Raw genomic sequence first — 22729 nt, 5'->3', positions numbered from 1 at the left:
ACCAACCAGTTCGACTGAATTATAGGACATTGAGGAACATAGCGTTAACTTTTAATGCAAAGCTGCCCGACTGTTTCATATTTGACGTGCACATGCACTCTTTGCTTCACATTTTGTGTTGAACTGACTGACATAGCGCATGCAGACTGCAATCGAAATATGCTGACTGCCACAAATTTAATCTGGTTCCAGGGCGGCCCGCTGCCCCACACCGAGACAGATGCTAGGTGCTAGTAGTGCTAGGACGACCTGCTGCTCCGCGCCGAAACAGAGCATGGGTTCCAGGGCGGCCCGCTGCCCCGCGCCGAGACGGAACACTGGTTCCATGGCGGCCCGCTGCCCCGCACCGAGACAGAGCATTGGTTCCAGGGCGGCCCGCTGCCCCGCGCCGAGACAGAGCATTGGTTCCAGGGCGGCCCGCTGCCCCGCACCGAGACAGAGCATTGGTTCCAGGGCGGCCCGCTGCCCCGTGCCGAGACGGAACACTGGTTCCAGGGCGGCCCGCTGCTCCCCACCGAGACAGAGCATTGGTTCCAGGGCGGCCCGCTGCCCCGCACCAAGACAGAACACTGGTGTCAGGGCGGCCCGCTGCCCCGCACCAAGACAGAACACTGGTGTCAGGGCGGCCCGCTGCCCCGCACCAAGACAGAACACTGGTGTCAGGGCGGCCCGCTGCCCCGCACCAAGACAGAAGCACTGGCTGTCAGGGCGGCCCGCTGTGTGCAGCGACCGCGCCGATGGTGGTCGCCGACACCGAGCGACCTCTCGAAGGGGCCGCCGGCCGCGCCCCGGCCGACGCCCCCGGAGCCCGCGGGACGGGCGACCGATCCCATAGACAGGCGTACGTTATATAGTAAGGACCGCCAGGGCTGGGCGGTGACCAATGTCTTGTGAGTGTCGATGTCACACTTGTCAATGGAGTTCCGTCTCGACACCCGTGTTAGCTGGGCGTCTGCTGTTGCTCCCGTGCCAGGGAGAGGTGGAGGGAGGTGGCACATTTCACGCCGTACTACAAAGCGTGCCGCATGGTCGGAGTGGGGATTGTAGGTCACGTACAGAGCAATCGTTTCGCTTTTGAACTATTGTTCTAACGCCTTGGGTGCGTTGTGGCCCTTCGTCGTCCCCCCCCCCCTTCCCTCCCCTAACGCGCCTGTCGAAACAGACAGGGCACTGAGCGTCGGTGGAAGTTTGCACGAAGTCTGTGATAACCGAGAACTTCATAACGCCTCCCACATTATGACAGAGCCCACTTTGGGCTATAACAATACGGTGCTGCCAACCGGAAGAAATGTGCATGCGTGCCATTTGGAATCACTTTTTTCTTCCGTTGAAGAGGAAGTTCATGCCGGTAAACCTAGGCAGGTGAGTGAGCGCGATCCTACACACTGCAGGCGCATCCGAGCTCGCACAGACATTTCCAAGCAAGTGCAAGCACGCACAAGCAAGTTTTCGGAAATTTTCTAGAATGGAGCAGTCGCAATACACAATAGACCGCCACCGCGTCAGAGCAAGCGTTATCTCGCTTGCTGAGCTGTTTTCTTTCCTGATGTCATTTTCTACGTCTTTGTCAGGCTCAGACTTTGGAATACCGTTTGCTGTTGTTCCGTCTCAGCTATGCATGAGCCGTTACGTACAAATGTGTTTGTTATGGTGTCTGACCGGCGGGACTCCAAGATATGGCAGAGGCAGGTCATCTTATGGCGTCCAGAGGAAATAAACACAGCCTTTCGAAGCGGTGCACATGACGGAGGAATGCGCACGACGTTCTTCAGGTTAATCACCCAAGCTGCAGTCCCGTTAAATATACGTCACTCAAAGTATTCAACTCATGGTTCGTTCCTGAAAATGGCGTAATGGAGATAGCGATAGCGATAACGTAGTGGAGATAAGTGTCTGTAGCCATATACGCTGCTTGAAACCACATATAATCTTAAATGTAATGGCACGAAAGCAGTGTTGTGGTGCAGGGAGGGACGGACCAGCCGCTGACTTGGGTGGACAAACAATTACCACAACAGGATCTTCACCACTGACCGCAGCTCAGATTCCTGCCATCATGTCCCTCAGATCTCTGCCGAGACCCCTGCTGTCAGATCCCTCAGATGTCTGCCGAAACCCCTGCCGTCAGAGGCCTCAGATGTCTGCCGAAACCCCTGCTGTCAGAGGCCTCAGATTCCTGCCGAGACCCCTACTGTCAAATCCCTCAGATCTCTGCCGAGACCCCTACTGTCAAATCCCTCAGATCTCTGCCGAGACCCCTACTGTCAAATCCCTCAGATCTCTGCCGAAACCCCTGCTGTCAGAGGCCTCAGATGTCTGTTCAGATGTCTGCCGTCAGATTCCTCAGATCTCTGCTCAGACCCCTTCTGTCAGATCCCTCAGATCTCTGCTCAGATATCTGCTGTTAATTCCCCAGATCTCTGTTCAGATCTCTGCTGTCAGATCCCTAAGATCCTTGCTGTCAGATCGCTGCTGTCCTACCGCACTGGCTTCGGTGGTGCCTAACCGGCCAGCACTGAGGCACCAGTAAACTGTTAGCGCTTTAAAGTGCTCTCTGCTGCTGACTGGGGCGAACAGTACTCACAAACATATGAAGCGGACTTGTGTTGTTCCGAGAAGCAGGACAGCCAGCTCGGATGCCGCCAGTTTAGCTCCTGTCTGTGCATCATGCAGTGCCATGCGCTGTCGCATTGATCGAGTGTCGTGGCTCTCATTGTTGTATGTAGCTGGTACGCTAAACCAAGAACACTGATGGTGGTTCGTCAAGGACACTATTGTTCTTAGGAGCCGATGAGGTATGTGTTGATGTGTTGCAGTGATGCTCATGACGAATAAAACACTGTCGTTATCCACCTCGGCAACTGCTTGCTGGTTTTCTCCGTGTGTACATGTCAGTTCTGCCTAATATGTATATATATATATTTTTCAGAATAAATATTACGCAGTGTGCTTATGCGTCTCAGCTTAAACCTCCTTCTTGAGGGCGCCAAAAAGGATAAGCAATCCAACGATCACTTACGACATGACCGTTTAAGTGACACATCTTTGAGACATGCTGAGGGCCAGGCTGGCTCTCAGCAATTCTGGAATCTCACCGTTAGGAGCATGTACCACACACATGGTGGTTTGGAAATCCATGGAAGGCGATGCGCTCACATTTTTTAGGCATTTCACGGGGCTGCCAAAATGGTTCGCCTGTACAGTTTTTGCAAGAAAGTACAACAATTTGGTCCAAAACGCAGCTTGGAAAAGAACGAAACAACAGACAGAGAAGAAAAAGCCGATGCTGTGTCAAGATCTTTTTTCAGCTTATTTCCGTTATGCTATTCAGTCTTCAGTGCAGTTGCGTGATACTGACCATAGGTGGCAGGACGGTGGCAGAACGGAGACGGTGGCAGAACGGAGACGGTGGCAGAACGGAGAGGGGGATCGGGACATCATGTCCGTTTAATCTGGTGTTTTGGGGTTACCACGTGCAGTTGCAAATAAATGTCGAGAAAATGTAAAATTAAAGCTTTCCGGACATTTCTCGAGACAGCGATGAAGATTAAACCTATGTATAAAAAGAACTTCAGAAATATGTTTGGAAGCACGAGTTAAGTGGAAAAATTACAAGTTTTTGATGACAAGTACAGATCATGTCTTTATAGTCATGTCAAAAACCAGAACCTTGTTCGATCATTTTGAACAGTTGATGTGATACTGGCCAATTAATGACAATGATTTTCAAACAGAATATCTCGGCAGCTGCAAGTTTCATAATTTTCATAGCACTTCAAAGCTCTTCTTTAGGACAACAGGCCGTGAAGTCTTGTGCATTCTCTTGTTTATTACCATTACTTAGAACCAGATGAAGCTCATGTAGCCTGCGCTGTGCAGTATTGTACTGTTAAACACGCGCTATAGTGGCCGGCGTGAACATGATGCTGCTCAGGTCAGACATCAGTTTGGCTACTTTGGGATCTCGCAAACCAAGAGAGCTAGAGACACCAAGCCCACAGGATAGAAAGAAATGTGTTTGAAGTCATTTAGTTCAAACATTAGGGTGGTTGGTCAAGACGTTGGCGTCAAATAAGCTCAAACAAGTTCAAGCTCCAGATCGGAGTATGAAGTCCGCTTAGTCATCCTGCAACCGTCTTTTATCTAGAAACCTCTTCTAAAAAGGTCACTGGGGCTCATTTTGGGTCAGTTGCCTTATTTCCCCTTCAGAAAGTCCTGCGAGACAATTTGCGAGGTTGTTTTGAATTTTGATGACCGTTAAGGATTACGCTGGGTGGTCTGCTAGCGTCAAAATTATCCCAAAGTAGGGTCTTCAATTAAAAGTTTGTTTCGACTTCGACCTGACCTTCTGACCTGTCCCCAGATCAGTAAAATCAGTCGTTATCCCTAGATATTGCCACAGCCCCCAAATTTTCTTTGGTTTATTTGGTAGAATGAAGTTATTGGGTAGCGCCCAAGCAATATTTACTGCTAAACACATCGATATCATTGAGAAGGTATCGTTAGCTCTTGCCAATGGATTTTCGAGGATGCCGCTTGTCAGCTCTAACAGCAGCTTGGGAACGCATCGATGGCGGCGGCCATTATGTTGATTTTTTAACATTCAGCTAAGAGCTACGGGTGTGCAAGGCAGGACGTAAAGCAAGGCTGGTCAGTTGATACCTAACGCGATTAGTTCATGTGGCCTTATTGATACTGAGATGAGGCACAAGTATCGTGTCGTGTCAATCGGCTACACCGGGCTCTAGGAAAAAATGATTGTTCTACGTTGTTTCAGCGGCGGTTTTAGGCAGCTAAGATTCCTACACCATAAAATTAATGATCGAATTCCGAATGCACGTGCACCGAATTCAAAGTTCAAAAATACAACGCACATGCGCTGAAATCGATGTTGCGATGCCGCTGGTACACCAGGCATGTTCAGGGTATCACATTGTTCCGTCTCGAATTACATAAGGGATCTTCAAGTGCGCACCGTTCTATACCGCTAGTGCTCTCCCTATACGTACGAGACCGTAGCAACCAGGATAATGGTCACATCATTAGCGCGCAACTACTCGCCACATATAAGCCAGTCCATTCGTATTTCACGGCCCGCTGGTTGGTTTATCTTTTAGCATTGCATTTGTTCACGCAAAACCATCGACGCGATTGATGGAAATAGCTAAATAGAAAATGTAGCAAGACGCAAACGTACATTTAAGCACCAGACAGTACCGTGGAATTGCAGCGACTGCATCTAATCTATATGGCTAGTTTACTGAATTATACCGCAAATGGACCACAGCCTATGCCACCATTCAATGAGCCCATACAAGGGCCACGAGCGCTGCAGTAACTTAGGGTAGTCGAGCCCAGATCCTCTATATCGGAAGACTAACTGATACCTGAACACGGCAAACAAAGTCTTCCTCATGCGTCGAATGCAGCGGAAGTTTTTGCTCAGAAAGTACGGACGCCGTGGCATTTTTACGGCGTGAATGCAGACGATTACTTGCCGACCAAGTGAATGCATTCGTGGAACGCCGCGGCCAAATAACAGTCGGTGGTAATATGCTGAGGGCCATTACATTCACGCAGGACACATTGATCACGTTTTGGGGTGTTCACCCTCAATATTCATACCGGTATACGATGTTAGCATGCCGGCAGTGCACACCGAATCATTCATATAAGCGACACAGCATAACGAACTTTAGTCGTGAACTTTAGTTGTGTGCTCTGCTGAGAACTCGCAGCTCTGATTCTAAGTCCTAATTTGTTTCTGAAATACTGTACAGCCATGCATACTTACAACTGTAATCCGTTTACATCGACATCTAGCCAAAAACAGCCGGTGAGATTTCACTACAGTGTGTCTCCCATGACAACGAGGCTGTACATACTACCTCATCGCGCGACAGCACAGGAGCACCGAGGAATGAAACAGACAAGTTTCGTGCAACGCGTTCCGGTGAAGAAATACTCAAATGGTATTGACTGACTGCTGTAGAGAACTTTCGCAATGACCTCATCCCATGGGTCCGCATGCCGAACAATCAATGTAACGTAACTACAACTTCGGTCATAGACCACACTTAGGCAGAGAGGATGACTTAAGACAGCGCATGGACCCTACGGCTGGCGGTGGTGTACAGCGGTCGAGCGTGAGGATGTCATTCCATCGTCACTCAATGTCATGCAGTGTCATGGATGATACTGCGTGACATCCTTGCTTGTGTCACTTCTGAGGATGACCAGAGCTTGAAATGTTGCTATAACGCTGTTTAGCCATCGTCTCCATCTTTATGAGCGCAATTATCTTTTTCCACCATCTTTATCAGCTATTATTATTTATCCAGCCTATGAAGGGCCATTTACGTTCGGAGGGAACGAACGAACGAACGAACGAACGAACATTTACGAAGGGAACGTTCCACATTTGTATGGCATTTTGAACTGAAATAGTCATCTTCAGGACCATTTGATGTAGTTCAAAGTCATGTCCTTTTTAAGACCAAAAACGCTCTGGTTCCTGAGTTACACGCCCGCAAAAGTGCAAAAAGGTTTATTGGGGGCCTATTTCAAAATCGCCTTGGCATTAATGACGTCATAGAAACGCCATGCGATCGCGGTCATACTACAGGGTGTTTTCTGCTTATGGTCAAAACAGCATGGCCGCTGAGACATTCGCAAAAGCGATGATGCGGCGAGTATGATACAATGCGCGGAAGATAATTGGCTGTTAATAAGATTTCGCTGCTGAATGCGTGTCGCGAACGTAGGCGTGAGTACTTCCTGTTTGTGCGACACTCGTCGTGAACGGGGCATTTTTATTTATGTCTAGGCCATAGGTCAATGTTATTTAAAAGGAATGCAACTGTCTGCAAAAAGTTCGGCACCCAAAAAACGGGCACTCTGGAAAGTTATGAAAGGGAGACGCGACGGTGAATCTGTCTTTTTTCTCCTGCTGGTGTTTTCTTTTTCTTCTCCAACGTGTCTCTTACATACAGCTCTGTTGGCGCCTTGTGTACCGGAGTACAGAACCTTGCACGGTTTTAAGGGTTAGCAAGGCGTTATAAAACAAGCGAAACATTACAGTAATTTTATATGTATATTTAACCATGTATTTCACACATATTGTACGATAAATTTAAATCTTGAGCAAAAATTGTGTTCTACAAGTACAACCTTCTGAGCTGCATTGTCATGAATCCCGTTGGGACTTTGATTTAAAGGGAGGTCAATGTGAAATGCAGTGCTATAACTGAAAACCTGTGCGGAAATTGCAAGAATATTTGTAATTTGATAGTCCCGCGAGCTGTGCAGTTGTGAGATCACACTTGTTTGACAAAATAGTGTGAATCAGGGACTTGACATGTGTGTGCTCACTGGTGGTGCGTGCCAGTGGCTTGTATTGATCTTGATGTGACGGGGACTGAGCGAGGTTTGTACTTCTAAGAGAGAACATTGCTTTGCTATTCTTTAAGTGTATTGACTCCCAATAAAATGTGATACATCGATACCTGCCTCTACCTTTATGTTTGTGCTTGAACATGACAAGGAGTGCCGGTAAACTACGAAAAACACTAGCACCTATGTTGCAGGGATGTACAAAGGCAATGTGGTACTTCATTATGATATTGTCAACATTTTGAACCTATTGAGGTATTACAGCGTGTTATTAATCCATTGCATGCCATTATATCGGCAACTCGTTTTGGCAATAAAGGCTGGTGCAAGCAGCTCATTAATGGACATGCTCAATATAGGCTCACGCGACATGGCTTCGCAAAATTTTCTTTTGCTCAAGAATTCTGAAAATGTATAGCTGTATTATTACTGATGCACATTTTGCTGTCCTAACAAATATTGCATGCAGGCGAACATTGCTTGTGAGTTGTCGATGTCATAGTCACTGCAACTTGCGTGAGATGCTGTGTGCTGAGAAAGGTGGAAAGGTATCGCTGCTGGTGTCTTTGATAGCACTTAGTAATATTTTATCATGAGCCTTGTGTGCACTGGCAGCTTCATCACTTCCTTGCATTTTGCCCATCCAACCATAATTACATGCACTTGTCATGTCTAAAGCCTTGTGCACGGTCAGCATGTTTGCAATGTCATTTTACCAAATGTGAAATTGCTCTGTAATTTTTAGTGAAGCAGCCTGATGGCTGCAACATGTTGCATGACCGCGGAACTGGAAGATGTGTTTGCATCTTTGTCACCTAGGTTTTGTGGATTTCCAAAACAGGCTGAGTAAGTGATGCCACTTATTGGCTGTCTGCCTTGCTGAAAGTGATCTGTATATGGTATCATGTGTTTTTTTCTCACTCATATATCAGATGGGGAGTCAATACAAGAGTGCACGCTTGACCCATCTTTTCATGATGAAAGGGAAATTTCATGAAAACAGCATGGTTTTCTGTACCAAAACCATAACGTTGTTCATTGTCATGCCACTGTTCCGTGCTGAGGAAGTTCCACAGTGACGCCGTTGACCCATGCCATTACACAAAGTAGCCCCATTGGTTGCCTAGTCTATGCCAAGCCTATAAGACAGCAGTTTATAATTTATGAACGACTGGTAACAACTGATTACCAATGCCAAAGGACTACCAACAGCAAGAATGTTGTTGCACCACCATGGTTAAAACAGCGTTAACTGTTAGTTGCATAAATACTCCTAAGCAAGAAAAACATTCTTGGTAGACCAACTTTGTCATCTTTACCATAGCAATAGCAATGCTTTGACAATCAATTCATAGCAACGTTACAAATTTATCAGTTTTTGCATGACACCGTATTTCCAGCTACAAACAATACAGAAAGTAACTACTGTGCACATCACATGATATCAATGTGAGGACTGCAGCACTGCGGGCAAGGATGGGTCGACAATGCAGTATTGACACAATCATCAACAGCATAGCAGAAACAGCAACAGCACAGCATATCGTGCTTTGATATTAATAATCTGCCATAAAAGCTGGCGATCGCTACCTTGCCTATGTCAAACGGTCCAACAAAGCTTTTTTTACGGCCAGCACCAAGACAAAAAATCCACAGACAAACCACCGACTAAACCGCCGCCCGACACAGCTCACGCGACGAGAATAGCCGGCTGGCGTCAGCTGTCGTGTGTTTCGAGGCATCCTTTAGGTCTGACTGCCAGATGCTGACAGGTATTGCCGTTGTCACGAAGCCATTCCATGAAGCTATCAAACAATGACATAAGAGGTGAATTTTTACAAACTTCGAAATTTTGCTACTTGGGGCCGTTTTTGAGCCTTGCAAGCTCACCAATAGTTACAAGTAAGCTTTTCCCCTCATATCTGATGCCTACCTCAATAGCCTCAAATGTGGAACGTTCCCTTAAACATGAGCTTTCAACTCAAAGTTTACAGAACTTTTGAGTCCTATTAGCGCTCATTCATATCTATACATGAAAGAGGTAAAATCAAGATTTAGCAGCTGGAAAATCACATTCTAGTAATTCTGAGAGCTGCAGCACTCAACAAGTTGCAACATTACCCACTGGTGTGCGTTAAACCGGGTTAATTTTAACACCCACGCATCGGTGGTTCAGTGGTAGAATGCTCGCCTGCCACGCGGGCGGCCCGGGTTCGATTCCCGGCCGATGCATTTTCCATTTCATGTTTCTACATCTCAAGGCCTCCATGGCGAGCTATGAAACATGGTTCCCACAATGGAACAATTTCATGGCACACTCCTGGCAGACGTCCAGTGCAGACGAATGACCCAACGTCGTGTTATGAATATGAGACGCTTGTCGGAAGAAAAGGGCAATTGCTAATGTGTAAGACGATATTCCGGCATCCGTCAATACCGCAACGATATGACACACCATGCAGCAACACCGCATTACAAGTCGGCGCGAGCCGAGTGTGCCTACTGAGACTGCACCAAGCATTCGTACACACACGACGCTAACCTCCAGTCAACGATTAATACGCGAGGCACTATCCTACAATTAGTAGTGCACACGTTTAAGACACAACTATCACAATACAAACAGGGTCTACGAGAGTTCTAATGTTCCGTTCGTTAACGCATGTTCATTACTTTATGCTAAATACAACAATTACTTGCAATACAGTCAACCCAAAAAACTCCGCACATTTCCTATCACAGCCACACACCCAGCAACGCCGCACCACACAGACAACAGCCCGTACAATGGCCGTTGCACCACACACAGACTCCGGAGCGGTGACATGACAAAGCACAGGTTTCTCTAACTTCCGTTAGGCGGCCGAACAACTACGGTTTAACGTCAATTACAAAAGCAAACTTACAAAACACCTGAACAATAACAGACTACCTCGCGGTTCAGTCCACACAAGACACCAACTGTTCGCTTGATGTATGCTTGATTTGTCCTGTTCGGGATATTCGCGCCACAGAAGCACTTGACACGCACACTGCAGATCCGCGCACCGATGGAGGGTGGGCGCCCAACTGGCAGTTACCCCTAAACGCGTCGAAAACGCAAACGCAAACACCGCCGAAAGAGCTGAAGAGAAGGAAGATCTCGACGCTATGACAGGTAAATAATTCTGTAGAAGACTCCGATCTGTCCAATCATTAATCTAGAAACATTGTGTGGGGCCGACAATAGTTCAAAAACACAAAAAAAGAATATGCGTTTAGAGGCGGGCGACGAAACTAGTTCCGACACTACACCATCAGCCGCACCGGGACAGAGCTGCAGACGCTGAAACGGTCCGGCTCGGTGCACGGACAGAGGAGAAGTGGTATGCTCGCAGTGCACTCCGGTTTAAGTAGCCCGGCCCAGACGGATGTCATGTGTCCGTCTTCTGCAGTCGGACAGTGCAACAGCAGCCACCTATCCGGCTCCAGAAGTCGGCAGCCGTCGGAGCAGTGGTGCACCACCACTTGGGAGTGAGCAGTTGATAACTGAACAGTCCGTCACGAGGTGTGCAAACAGTGCGTGCACTAACCACGTTTAATTCGCGACTCGACCAGCACTGGAAAAACCGGACGTATGAGCTGAAATATTGACAATGAGATAGAGCAAGAAAAAGAGGCAGACACAGGATGATGCCCAGGACAACAACGCTCACTACCACCCAACTTCCCGCTCCCCCTTCCCCTCCCCCACACACCGAATTCATCCTAGCCCTGCTCCGTAGTTCGGGATCCCAAGACAAACAGAGTCCCAACTTCCCCTATAAAGGCAACAAATCAAAACCATTGGGCCCCTTGGCTTCCGGCAAACAGGATTCCCTCCGTTTGCAGAGCGACGGTGGTTCAGTGGTCGAATGCTCGCCAACCACGCGGCGGCCCGGGTTCGATTCCCGGCCGATGCATCACGCATCGTGCATCACGCGTCATTCAAACATGCTCGATTTAAAGTGGACAGGCATCACGCATCACGCACTAATCAACACCCCTCCCCCCCCCTTGAGGCATATGGCGTTTAATTCCAGGCACTCCGCTAGCTCTCTATAGCCAGCAAAGTGTCTTGGAACTCAAAGCGAACGAGCGACATGTAAAAGGAGAAGTCCATAAAATCATTGGCACCATCGACATAAGAAAAATACAATCACGCAATCATATTTTCCCTAGGACGGTCGAAGTAATTGGGTGGTAAGCTTATGCAACCCATTATCCCAGTTTTGTTTTGGCACCCTGTTGTATTCATACAAGTTGCAACCGACCTTGGCAACGATGCTTGAGTGCGAACTCAGTGTCGTTTGCTATATTTATTCCATTCTGAGAATACCATTTCGCGCAGTAATGCATTTGTGCCTCTCTTTTTGGAAAACGTTCGTTCATGTGTGGATTGTCAGCGATGTGCGGACTTTAGCATGTAACGCAGCACGAACAAATCATCACAAACGGCCTGTTTCGTGCCTCGCTCGCATCAACTAAGCACAGTCCGCGTTGAAACCCAAAGCTGTGCCCAGGTGAAATAGGACTTGAAATCAACCGCCTTAATCACTTGGTATGGAGTACAACGCAACCTTGTAGGCAAACCAGCAGCAACAGTCATAGGTGGAAGCTGCTTGAGTCATTGAATTGCGAATTCTATCCATTCCATCTATGATAGTGCAAAAAAATGTTTCAGCCGCTTCCTTTTCCAACTATAGTCGAGTGTAGTCATAAATAATGTTCATGTTTCAGAGCTTACAACACCTTTGAGCACTGTTAATGTTTAAAATAACATGTAAGATTAAGGACTAAGGTGCCTTCGTAACAATAAGACAAAAACACATAGTTTGGATGTTGGGAGATGCAGCGCCCAACAATAAATTGCACATGACCTTTTGACCCTCGGTAAACCGGGTCCAGGTCCTATTCCGAGCATCGGTGGTTCAGTGGTAGAATGCTCGCCTGCCACGCGGGCGGCCCGGGTTCGATTCCCGGCCGATGCATTTTCCACCTCGTGTCTTGAGCTTGTCAAAGCACTTTAAAGCAGGCCACAACAGAACGCAATGAGAGCCTATCAAATGTCGCACAAGGGGATGTTTACATACGCTTTACACCTGGTGTAACACGAATCGCTAAGGCCCCTCCGAGAAACTGCATCGCGTTTCGGTGCGCACAACGCCCTAGCATCCAGTCACCGTATCACTTGAGGGTACTGGAGAGTTAAGCCGACTAAACGCAACGGCATCTGGAGACTGCACCACGGGCGGATTCAGATGCGACACTAACACCAAGTGTCGTGAGGAGGAGGCCCCATACTGGGCGGTCACTGTGCGTGTCTATCACAATTTCTTTTTCAAAGTCAGTCGTTTTCGCAATGGTGTCGTTGCACACGCCATGGCATAACCACAAGACCAACAACCGCGCCCACGTCGTCTCGCCCTAAGGGGCGGAGGAGGTGCGAGACAAAACAAAAAATGGACACCAATTTTGACTCAGACGTCTTAATTCGAGTCAGCTATGTCTTTTTAGATGCATTGTTTGGCATAAAATGGGACAGCAGCTCCGGTTTAAGCCCTTTAAGACCTCACTACGACTGCATAAAGCTCACCAACCTTACACACACATCTTGATTTTTAATGGGTCAAGCTCAATACTAGTTCCACCAAATTATTCAACGCCTTTTCGGCTATCGGCCCATCAGCGTATTATGAGCCTTCCGGGAGTCCCAAGTGCTCTTTTTCACCGTAGTCACTGTTATCAGTGTTAAAATGGCCAATACCATTTCACTTGCGAGGATCTTAGACAAAGCCATAGTCGTTCTCACTATTGTTGCTAGCAAGGTAAAACCTCGAACACGTTTCAAACCGTCTTGTTTGCATCAAATCAGACCCGCCACGGTTTGGCCACAGATGCTAAGACTGATCAGGAGTTGTTCTGAGCTGAAATCATTTATTGGCATTTTGATCATAATGATGATGAGAATTTTACAGCAACCCGACATTCTAGGTGATTCTGACCTCCACATACGACCTTTTCCAGCACGTCCGCTCACGCAGGTATGCTAAGATCGTGGCATCGCTCCGGTGAAGGCCAAGCCAAACAAGCAGCTAACTGGGCTGCTCCTCGCGGATTACCAACCAGGATACACCCGATCCCAAGCCGTGAATGCGCGGGGTCTAGTCTCCCAGACAGCGCCATAGTCTCCCAGACAGCGCCATAGTCTCCCAGACAGCGCCATAGTCTCCCAGACAGCGCCATAGTCTCTCAGACAGCGCCATAGTCTGCCAGACAGCGCCATAGTCTGCCAGACAGCGCCATAGTCTCTCAGACAGCGCCATAGTCTCCCAGACAGCGCCGTAGTCTGCCAGACAGCGCCATAGTCTCCCAGACAGCGCCATAGTCTGCCAGACAGCGCCATAGTCTCCCAGACAGCGCCAAGTCCGCCCAGACAGCGTCATGTCTCACTCAACAGCGCCATAGGTCTGCAGACAAGCGCCATAGTCGTCTCCCAAGACAGCGCCATAGTCTCCCAGACAGCGCCATCAGACCCACTCAGGAGGCACGATATATCGGCCCGTCTCGCTGCACCACCAGGACAGCACCGACCAGAAACTGGGAAAATGTGCGGTGCTCGTCGAGGCTGCTCTTTTGTTGGTTTACCCGTAGGAGCCGCTTTGCTTTGCAACGTCGTCTCGCCGGGATCAGGTTAAAATCTTTCTAATCGCGGCCGGTAGGACTCGAACCTACGCTCCCAGAGGGAATCTGATTTCGAGTCAGACGCCTTAACCACTCGGCCACGACCGCTTCAGCGTATTAATGCCCATATATGAGTTCGCCGAGAGGCAACGGAAATACATAGATAGTCAGCGATGGGGCCTGAAGCTGTGAAGGACAGTGGACGGGGCGGCAAGGTCGTCGTCCCCGTCGCCGCGCGGAACAGACAAGCGAAACAGACCGAGGTTACCAGATCCACCACGGGTAGTGATATCGTACGCCGCTGGTTGAGTGGTGAAGGTCTTAGGACAACGGACCATAGGCATCGGGACAGAGACTGCTGCAGACTATAACCTTAAGTCCCGTTGTCTTGAGCAGTGTTGTAAACATATCTTGAAACAATTCCTGGTGTGCTCGAAAGGCAAGACCATAATATTTGGAACTGCGTAGCTGCGTGTCGCGATGTGCGTGTGTGAGTGTGTGTGTGTGTGTGTGTGTGTGTGTGTGTGTGTGTGTGTGTGTGTGTGTGTGTGTGTGTGTGTGTGTGTGTGTGTGTGTGTGTGTGTGTGTGTGTGTGTGTGTGTGTGTGTGTGTGTGTGTGTGTGCGTGTGTGTGTGTGTGTGTGTGTGACAACGTTGCATATCATTTAAGAACTTGAAGAGTAGAACGAGCACAGGGCGCTCGTCACTGAGGAGAGTTGGCAGGGTGATCTACGAGTTTGCATGCCAGCAATAACCTTTGAGGAGGTGCCGGCGGCTTCCAAATTGTTTGCCGTTGCCGGTGGCGAGCCCAACGCATGGATATTGGGTTCGGTCAATGCTTTTGCTGAGTTAGTGTATAATTGCGCCGTCGACGGATCCGTTGTATTCAATGATAGAACCTGATGATTTCGTAAATTGATCGGTGCATTAGCGAGGAACATTATTCACTTAGATAAGACAGTAGTATTAGCCCTATTCCTCGGAGAAAAACCAGGAGAATGGAAATACAGTTGGATTGATAATTCAGCAATATGCTTTTATCGAAATATCAACCCAGCCTTTCTCCTGGTTTTTCTCCAAGGAATAAGGCTAATACTACTGTCTTATTTACCTGATGATCGCTGTATGGAGCTGGAGCATGGCTTCGAGGTCACCTCCCCAGTCCGTGTGGCTGGTACACGGGGACGTTGGCGCGCTTTATACCCCGGGCGGAGATTTCTCTCACTTGAGTATTGCATTAAGTCTTTCGTCCAAGTGGGCACCGAGGAACTGAGGAAGTGGGCACCCTGGTCTTGCTGTGCTTGTGGTGAGACTGTTATGCCGCATCGGACGTGAGAGGTGCGGTTTGGTAGGCCTAGTTGGTGAGCTTTGAAGACAAGAGCTTGTTTCCCTACGCTATCCGATGGTGCTATGATGCCCAGGCATGGTTTGATTGCTCTGTGCTTTCTCTGCATACCGAGCTTGATACCGTTGACATTCCACATATCGCGACGATGCGTATGAGGTTGTCTGTTGTGGATTGGCTGCGTCTGAATCTGCAGTGGTAGACGTCGAGTTCATTATTGTTTTCAGTTAAGTGCGTCAGTCTTGTGCAGATCATGCGCTCGTCGGGCGTACTAGCGTAGCTAGTATGCCCGACGTAGCTTAGCGAAACGAAACAGTAGCGTAGTGAAATAAATCTGCCGTCTTTCGGGCTGCGAATGATCTTTGTTAGGATTAAATGTAGGGATGGCTATGGCCTCTCTTTCGCTCCAGCTGACTAGGAGAAAGACGCTGGCAAAAAGATAAGTGATGGCCGATAGGAGAGACGTTAAACGAAATGTTGCACATTTGTATGGGGATTTAACTGAAATAGCCATCTCGAAGATCAATCGGTCCAGTTCACAACCCTGTCCTTCTTAAGCTCTAAGCCCCTCTAGTTTCAGAGCTACACACCCGAAAAAATGTGCAGACCGTTTCGGGGAGACTATATATAGGTCACCCAGACATCTATGATACCATAATAACGTTATTCAAATCGTGCCGTACTATGAGACACTCGGCCATCTACACCAACAAAAATAGTGGCCGAGTTTTTCGTGTATGGCGTCCGTGAGGACGATTTCACAGACATAAGGGCCCTCAATAAGCACTGGAACAATGTTTTGGTAGGTTCGGTGGCATACTCATGCAGTGGTGTATGGTGGAGCATGTTTACTAAACGGAGACTGTGTGTCGCCTGGAGCAGTTTTTCCAAAGCAGAAAAAGCATACCAATAGTTAAAAGCATATCAATCGTTAAAATATGCCAAGAATTCAAAGCATACCAATTCTTAAAACACCAGTAAAAGTACACCAATAATTGAAAGCATACCAATAACTACGCATGACCTTATTTCATCATAGCTCTAAATGTGGAGCATTCCCTTGAAGGAGGAGGTGCTGAGGTACTTGAGAAAAGAATGATTTATGTCGTCCTGCCCTACCGATGTTTTTGCACTTGCTGAGGGCAAGTGTTGCTCTTTCTAAGCAAAAGGTACGTTATGGTCTTCCTGGTTAGTTGAACCGAAGTCACAGCTGGACGCAAGGTCATCCAGTCTGGACTTTAGATTGGCACAACAGGTGTGGTCGGCATGCACGGTGGCGTGGTGTGTGACAAATGTGGTCTGTTACTTCCATTTGGTCTGTGATGTGTTGGCTGTGAATGGTGAGCCGTGGGAACGGTCCTGCGGCAGTGTGATTGAGGTGAAAGTGTTTCATCTTCGATATTTGTGCTAGAGGTGTGAAGTGGTCAAATTTCGCCGCAAATTGCTGCCGTAATAGGGTATGTTGTGTGCTGACAGTAAGCCTGCAGTGAGCTTTGGCCTGATTGTGGGCTAGATGGTACGCTTTGCACACGCGTTTTTGGCGCATTTTAACAGTTTTTGACGTGGCAGACTGACCCAGAGCCGGATGCTTGCTAAATTCTGCTTAATTCTGGGTTCGAGTCAAGAGTGCACCGAAAGAGGCGTACGAGTCCTGAGTCCTGAGTACGAGAAGTCCACGGCTGAGTCTGGGCCACCCAAGCTCGGGTTATACCGGGTGCAGGCGCCGGTGCTGAGCAGACTCAGCGCTCGTGTCTGTGCAATAGGTCGTAAAGGAGGTGACCGCGGGTGTCTGCGCTGCTGCTCCGCACGTTGCGTATTTGGCGTTTAAGTCACTGGGAACATGTGGCTGTGGAATTCGTAGCAGGCGGTGATCGAGCTCGATCCGTGGGACGTCTTCTGAATGCGAAAAATAAAGTGAGATGACTGAGGTCTCGACGTGGTGTACTTAAGGTCTCACTGCAACACGATTGAGATTTGATTGTGTATTGAGCGGCATATGGGGAATGCTATCTGATATAAGCAGTGTTGAGCCTCCTCGTCGCCAATTTGTCATTTACGTCACGCAGGTACAAGGTAAAGCCGGGTATATGTGCTCAGCGTCTGGTCGCTATCTTCAGACTGTGTTTCTTGAACGACTTCGAGCAAAAGTGACGGACTGCGGGAAGATGCTTTTAATTCATTAAAGCGGTTGGTCAGGCCGCCAATGTTCCATTGTAAAATGGGTTGCGCTTTCAAAGTCGGTTGACCTCGATGGAGGGCGGCGGGGTGCTGGAGTCGGTGAGATGAAGGGTGAGTTGGAGTGAGGGGGAAGCCACCCTCCTCACTCGGATCGGACGAGCTCGTGCTGGCGGCTGGGGAGAGGAAGGCTTCGGCACGAGTGTGCCGCGGCGGGCAGGCTTGGTTTTGGATGTGGTTTGGGTAGAGGATGCTTTGCACTTTGGTTGAGTTTGGCTGGACGTGGATTGCGTGGGTGGTGTGATCGGAGGAAAAGCCAGGTCAGCCTGTATTAACACTGACACTGACACGGAGAAGGGTGTAGGTAGCACGAGCATGGGCGAAGCAAGGATTCGGGTTGGGCCGGAAGCAATGGATCAGGTTTTGGGAGGCCCGCTTCGGCAGCACTCGGGACAGGGCCGAGGGCTGCGCCAACTCGTGTCACCTCCCGCTCAAGCGCCCAGCTTGGGCACCGGGGGTCGGTGAAGGGGATGGCCGCCGCCGCAGGCCGCGCATCGGACACAGTCCGACTTGCGCTCCGCGACGGCGTGGCCCTCGCCCGCAGCGGGCCGGGTTTGGGCGGTGCGCGCCCGCTCCCCGTGCCAGCAGCGGAGGCAGCGTCGACAGCGGAGGGGCAGAGAGACAGCGGAGCGACAGCGGGGAGACAGCGGGGAGACAGCGGAGAGACAGCGGAGAGACAGCGGAGAGACAGCGGGGAGACAGCGGAGAGACAGCGGAGAGACAGCGGAGAGACAGCGGAGAGACAGCGGAGAGACAGCGAAGGGGCGGTGGCGGAAAGATGCGGACAGGGGCTGAAACACTCTCGACCGTAATGTGTGACGGTGGTTTGATGTTGGATTTGAGTGTCAGGATGCTCTTGCGTGTTCCGGCGGTGTGTGAGATTGTTTGCATTTTCTGTGGTGCCAGGAGCTCTCCGAGAAGCTCCAGCATTTGGACCAGAAAACCGTCTCCCATTATCTTTGATATTCCTACCATATGTCACTGGTTTTCGCCTGTGGCGCACCCAGGAGGCGGTTGTTTAGGCTGGAGACACGCATCTCCCCCTCTGGTCCGGAGGGGGCGTTCCGGGCCGAACCTTAGGAATCTGGATTAAAGGCCCAACTGGCACTGCAATACTGGCAGCTCCTGCCGCCCCCGGTCTTGTGATACCTAACACCTCGCTTACGCAGAACTGCCCTAAAGTCCTTATTGTCGGCACGTTTAATGATCTAAAAAAGAGGTGCTTCAAATAGACTGATGTATTGTTACGACTGCTTTTAAATTTAATGCCCGAACACACGCCAAACGCAGCAGTAAGCAGTAGCGCAAAGTCACGCAGGACTAGCGGTCGTCGCTTTTGCACAACAAAATAGCATAGCGACATTACAAAGCTCGGTCACGGATTCCAACTGACAAACGCACAAAATTTAAAGAAATGACAAAAATGTTTGCATACGCATGCATCAATTTTTTTACATATTCCTTCGAAATATACCTTCTTCTTTTTCACAGTTTTACAACAGGAACAGCAGCGCCGACCAGTTCGTTTCAGCTCTTTCTATCACGTGTTTTAACGTCGACGTCAACAGTGCCGCTTTTACTTGCACAATCTCTCTGACGAGATTCGGTCTGCTTGCGAACATTTTCATGAAATACACGCTTTGCATTGCCTCGTTGAAAGTGATCTGATATAGCGTGATCTGACCCGCTAACACTCAGCTGGACAACAGACCCCTCTGGCTGGTCCCGAACGTCGGGAGGTCAAATCACAAGACGTCAACGTCCCATCGGCGTGGCGCGTTGTGTCACTGTGTCTGTCGACCATGAGCCGTAAGGAGCACACGCTGATTTTCATGAGTCTCAAGCGGCGGGAAGCAAACGCAGGCGAGAGCTCATACTCCTGAAAGCAGAGGTGTGACGTAAGAGCTCTGCGTGACGTCATTCAGATGTAGTCACGTTATCCGTTGCGCACGTACCAACGTAATTATACGCAAACTACAGTTGCAGGTATTGGCGTGAGAGCATGGAGTTTTATAGAATATATCATGCCATAACTCACAAGCTTAAGGAAATGTTCAAAACCACAACACAAAGATTTGAGTAAGTGGTGTTTTCACCAGGCCGTTCGGTGACGCCGGCTGCAGACTACGCACGGCCGAACAAATAGGACACTGGGTTAGAGTGATGCAAAGTCAAATTATCTTCAGAGCCCTTGTCATCTCCATGCCGCATTCTCCGAACCTGGACATTCAACACACCTGAAAAGCTTCCAGCGGTTGAAATTAAACCTAAAGCCTTGTATCCGCAGTTCAGGGGTTTGGCTAGCAGCTTTCGTTCCCGCTACTCACCAGAATATTGCGGTCCTCAGGCCTGAAGAGGTCGTAGACCCGCACCACCGACGGCTTCAGGCCATCCACCTCGTTCTCTCGGATGATGCGGAACTTGAGGCACACCTGCTCCTCAGTGACCTTGGAGAGCGTGAAGGTCACCTTACCCTTGCTAAAGTCGTACTTGCGTACTGCTGCGGGTGGAGAAAGCGGAGAGGGGTAAGCAGATGGTCATTCGGTTCCAAAAGTACGGGAAAGGAGTTGGGTCAAATACGCATGGCAGTGACAAACGCAGAAAGTTCCTTGTATTTTCTTAATCGAAACGATGAGTTTATTTTATCTATGCATTTGGTTTTTAGCACAATGAGTTGAGCACATCACGGGCTTGATTTTAGGACCCGATCCGGTCCCGTTGGGCTAGTCCCGATCCAAACCGCCGATCAATCCGCTTATTCCTAGTCTCTCAATTTCGATCCGGTCTGATGTACCAGAAAACTGGTGAAATGAGTTAACTAAAACGAATCAAGAACATGCTTGGTTATTTCTGCATCTCATATTATAGTTACTCATTGATTTACATTGGAAACTATTGATCCACCGGTTGACATCGATCAGTGCGTGTTGAAATACTTAACACAGTTTGCTGTTTGCTGGGAAATGACTTTTGAAAAAGGACCAGAGCAAACAAGATGCAATTATTTTGGATAACACCTCACATGCACCACTGCATGAAAGAAAACAGCATTGCACGAGGTTGGAATAGCCTAAAGGCATACGTGCATAACATTTCACTCGTACACTCTAGCTTAGTCACAGAACATGTATCCTTGCACTGGAAAGCTTCAGCATTACTAACCCGCAAGTGCAGAACGACGCCATTTTAGCACACCTTCTTCATGAAGAAAAACGACCACATCACCTCACGTATGATACGGTATGTGAGTTTCGTTGTCTGAGACCCCAAACAATGAAAACTGAGACTGAGAATTATATTGATGGATTATCGGTCGCACGCTGCGCTTACCTCCACTGTGTAAGAGCCCGCTCACTTCATGCTTACCTCCGCTGTGAAAGAGCCCACTCGCTTCATGCTTACATCCTGCGCTCACCTCCGCTGTATAAGAGCCCGCTCACTTCATGCTTACCTCCGCTTTGTAAGAGCCTGCTCACTTCATGCTTACATCCGCTGTGTAAGAGCCCACTCGCTTCATGCTTACATCCTGCGCTTACCTCCGCTGTGTAAGAGCCCGCTCACTTCATGTTTACATCCTGCGCTTACCTCCGCTGTGTAAGAGCCCGCTCACTTCATGCTTACATCCAACCCAAGACCGCCTGCTCTTCCGCTGCCTTGGACATCGCGCTCGTAACATCCGCGATGTCTTTGAAAATCCCTCTTCGCTCACCCCGCTGCATTAGAGACCGCCGCCAGCTTTCGGGTTTTTAAGCTCCTCCCACATTATCCTCGCTGTCTAACAGCCTGCACCCTTATGTGCCCCTCGCTGTTTCGAAGGGCAATTTTTGCTGATTCAGAAGCTGCTCCCCGTTCACCCCGCTGCTTTGGAGGCTGCTCGCCACTTACCGCCGCTTCTTTAGAAGCTGATTCACACTTACCGCCGCTGTTTCGGAGACTCCTTAGTGTGCTGCTGACGGCAGTATAGCCCGAGGGCATCTCCACCTCCAGCACGACACGCTCTGATTCGCCAGAGTCCCCGATGTAGGCGAAGCACACCTCCAGCTCATACGAACTGCCTGGAGAGCGGCTGGGACGAGCCTCCGAGGTCATCGCCAGCGAGAAGGCCGGCTTCGGCACCTGGCCACGGTGACTTTTGCGTTAGCTTCCGGTGACTAAGTTAGGTAAAGTGGTTGTGGTCATCTCTTCATAAACACAAGGCAAGTTCCATAATCAGTACATAGATGCGCAAAACCAGTTGCGTCGGTAACTTCAGTACACGCGACGGAAAGTTTCCCGTACGGCATCAGCATTGTCAACAACGGTGAAAGCATCTCGTCACCTGAGGATTCCAGAGGATGGTTTTCTACGCGTCTCAGCGGCGCACCCACATCGCAAGGAATGACACTGGCAAACACCAGGTAGCATTGTCAAAAATGGCAGCCACGTAACACAGAATAAGATCGAAGGAGTTGTCCTAACATGTGTGACTTAACACGCGCCCGGGTGAGGGGGCTTAAATTGACCACCGAAGGTTTTTCCAGAATGGTTTCTCAACGGCGTGACGTAGCCGCGCTAAGTTTTGCATAGCTGTAGACAATTAAATAGCGGATTGTTTGATTCAAAAATTTGGATATAGCTTGTAGGGTCTTTGACCTATGGCAGATCAAAGTCAGGTCATCGTTCCAGCGAAGGCAATTTCTGGGGAATCGTTCGATCTGATGCAACAACGGAGTGTTAGACGAAGCCGCGCATCTCCGAGATGCTTTCTAAGGCATCACAACAATTGAATGAGCAAACCAAATTGCCCTAAGGGCAAGTATGAAGGTCAGACCAAGGTGAAAACCAACCTATTTTATTACTTTAGGGCTTGCCAAATGTGATAGTTTCTGGTGCACATCTCGAATTTATTGATAGCAGAAATCTCATTCTACATCTTCCATGGACTTCTGGGAGGTTAGAATAGGTCCCTGATCTAAAATGACCCAGGTCAACGTTTTGATTTCAGGAACATACTGCCTAGCGTAAACTTTGTCACCTGTTCAAATGCAAAACTCAGAGCAGTGTTGCATAAGTTTTA

General features: G+C 48.9%; 3 non-coding genes and 1 pseudogene across 3 annotated transcripts; 2 read left to right on the top strand and 2 right to left on the bottom strand.

Moving 5' to 3' along the window:
• The first annotated feature begins 9553 nt into the window (after positions 1 to 9553).
• On the top strand, positions 9554 to 9624 carry TRNAG-GCC (transfer RNA glycine (anticodon GCC)). Its single transcript has one exon. It is a non-coding gene; the product is annotated as a tRNA-Gly (tRNA).
• Positions 9625 to 12330: 2706 nt separating this feature from the next.
• On the top strand, positions 12331 to 12401 carry TRNAG-GCC (transfer RNA glycine (anticodon GCC)). Its single transcript has one exon. It is a non-coding gene; the product is annotated as a tRNA-Gly (tRNA).
• Positions 12402 to 14120: 1719 nt separating this feature from the next.
• TRNAS-CGA (transfer RNA serine (anticodon CGA)) lies at positions 14121 to 14202 on the bottom strand. The gene has a single exon. It is a non-coding gene; the product is annotated as a tRNA-Ser (tRNA).
• A 4708-nt stretch (positions 14203 to 18910) lies between these two features.
• The window catches only part of LOC119104365 (alpha-1-inhibitor 3-like), a 54778-nt pseudogene continuing 50959 nt past the window's right edge, over positions 18911 to 22729 (bottom strand).

The sequence above is a fragment of the Pollicipes pollicipes genome, unplaced genomic scaffold (genome assembly GCF_011947565.3).
Source record: "Pollicipes pollicipes isolate AB1234 unplaced genomic scaffold, Ppol_2.1 Scaffold_6052;HRSCAF=7182_pilon_pilon_pilon, whole genome shotgun sequence".
Lineage (NCBI taxonomy): Eukaryota > Metazoa > Arthropoda > Thecostraca > Pollicipedomorpha > Pollicipedidae > Pollicipes > Pollicipes pollicipes.
The sequence above is the reverse complement of the archived record's forward strand: the minus strand, read 5'-3'. Positions and strand labels throughout refer to the sequence as shown.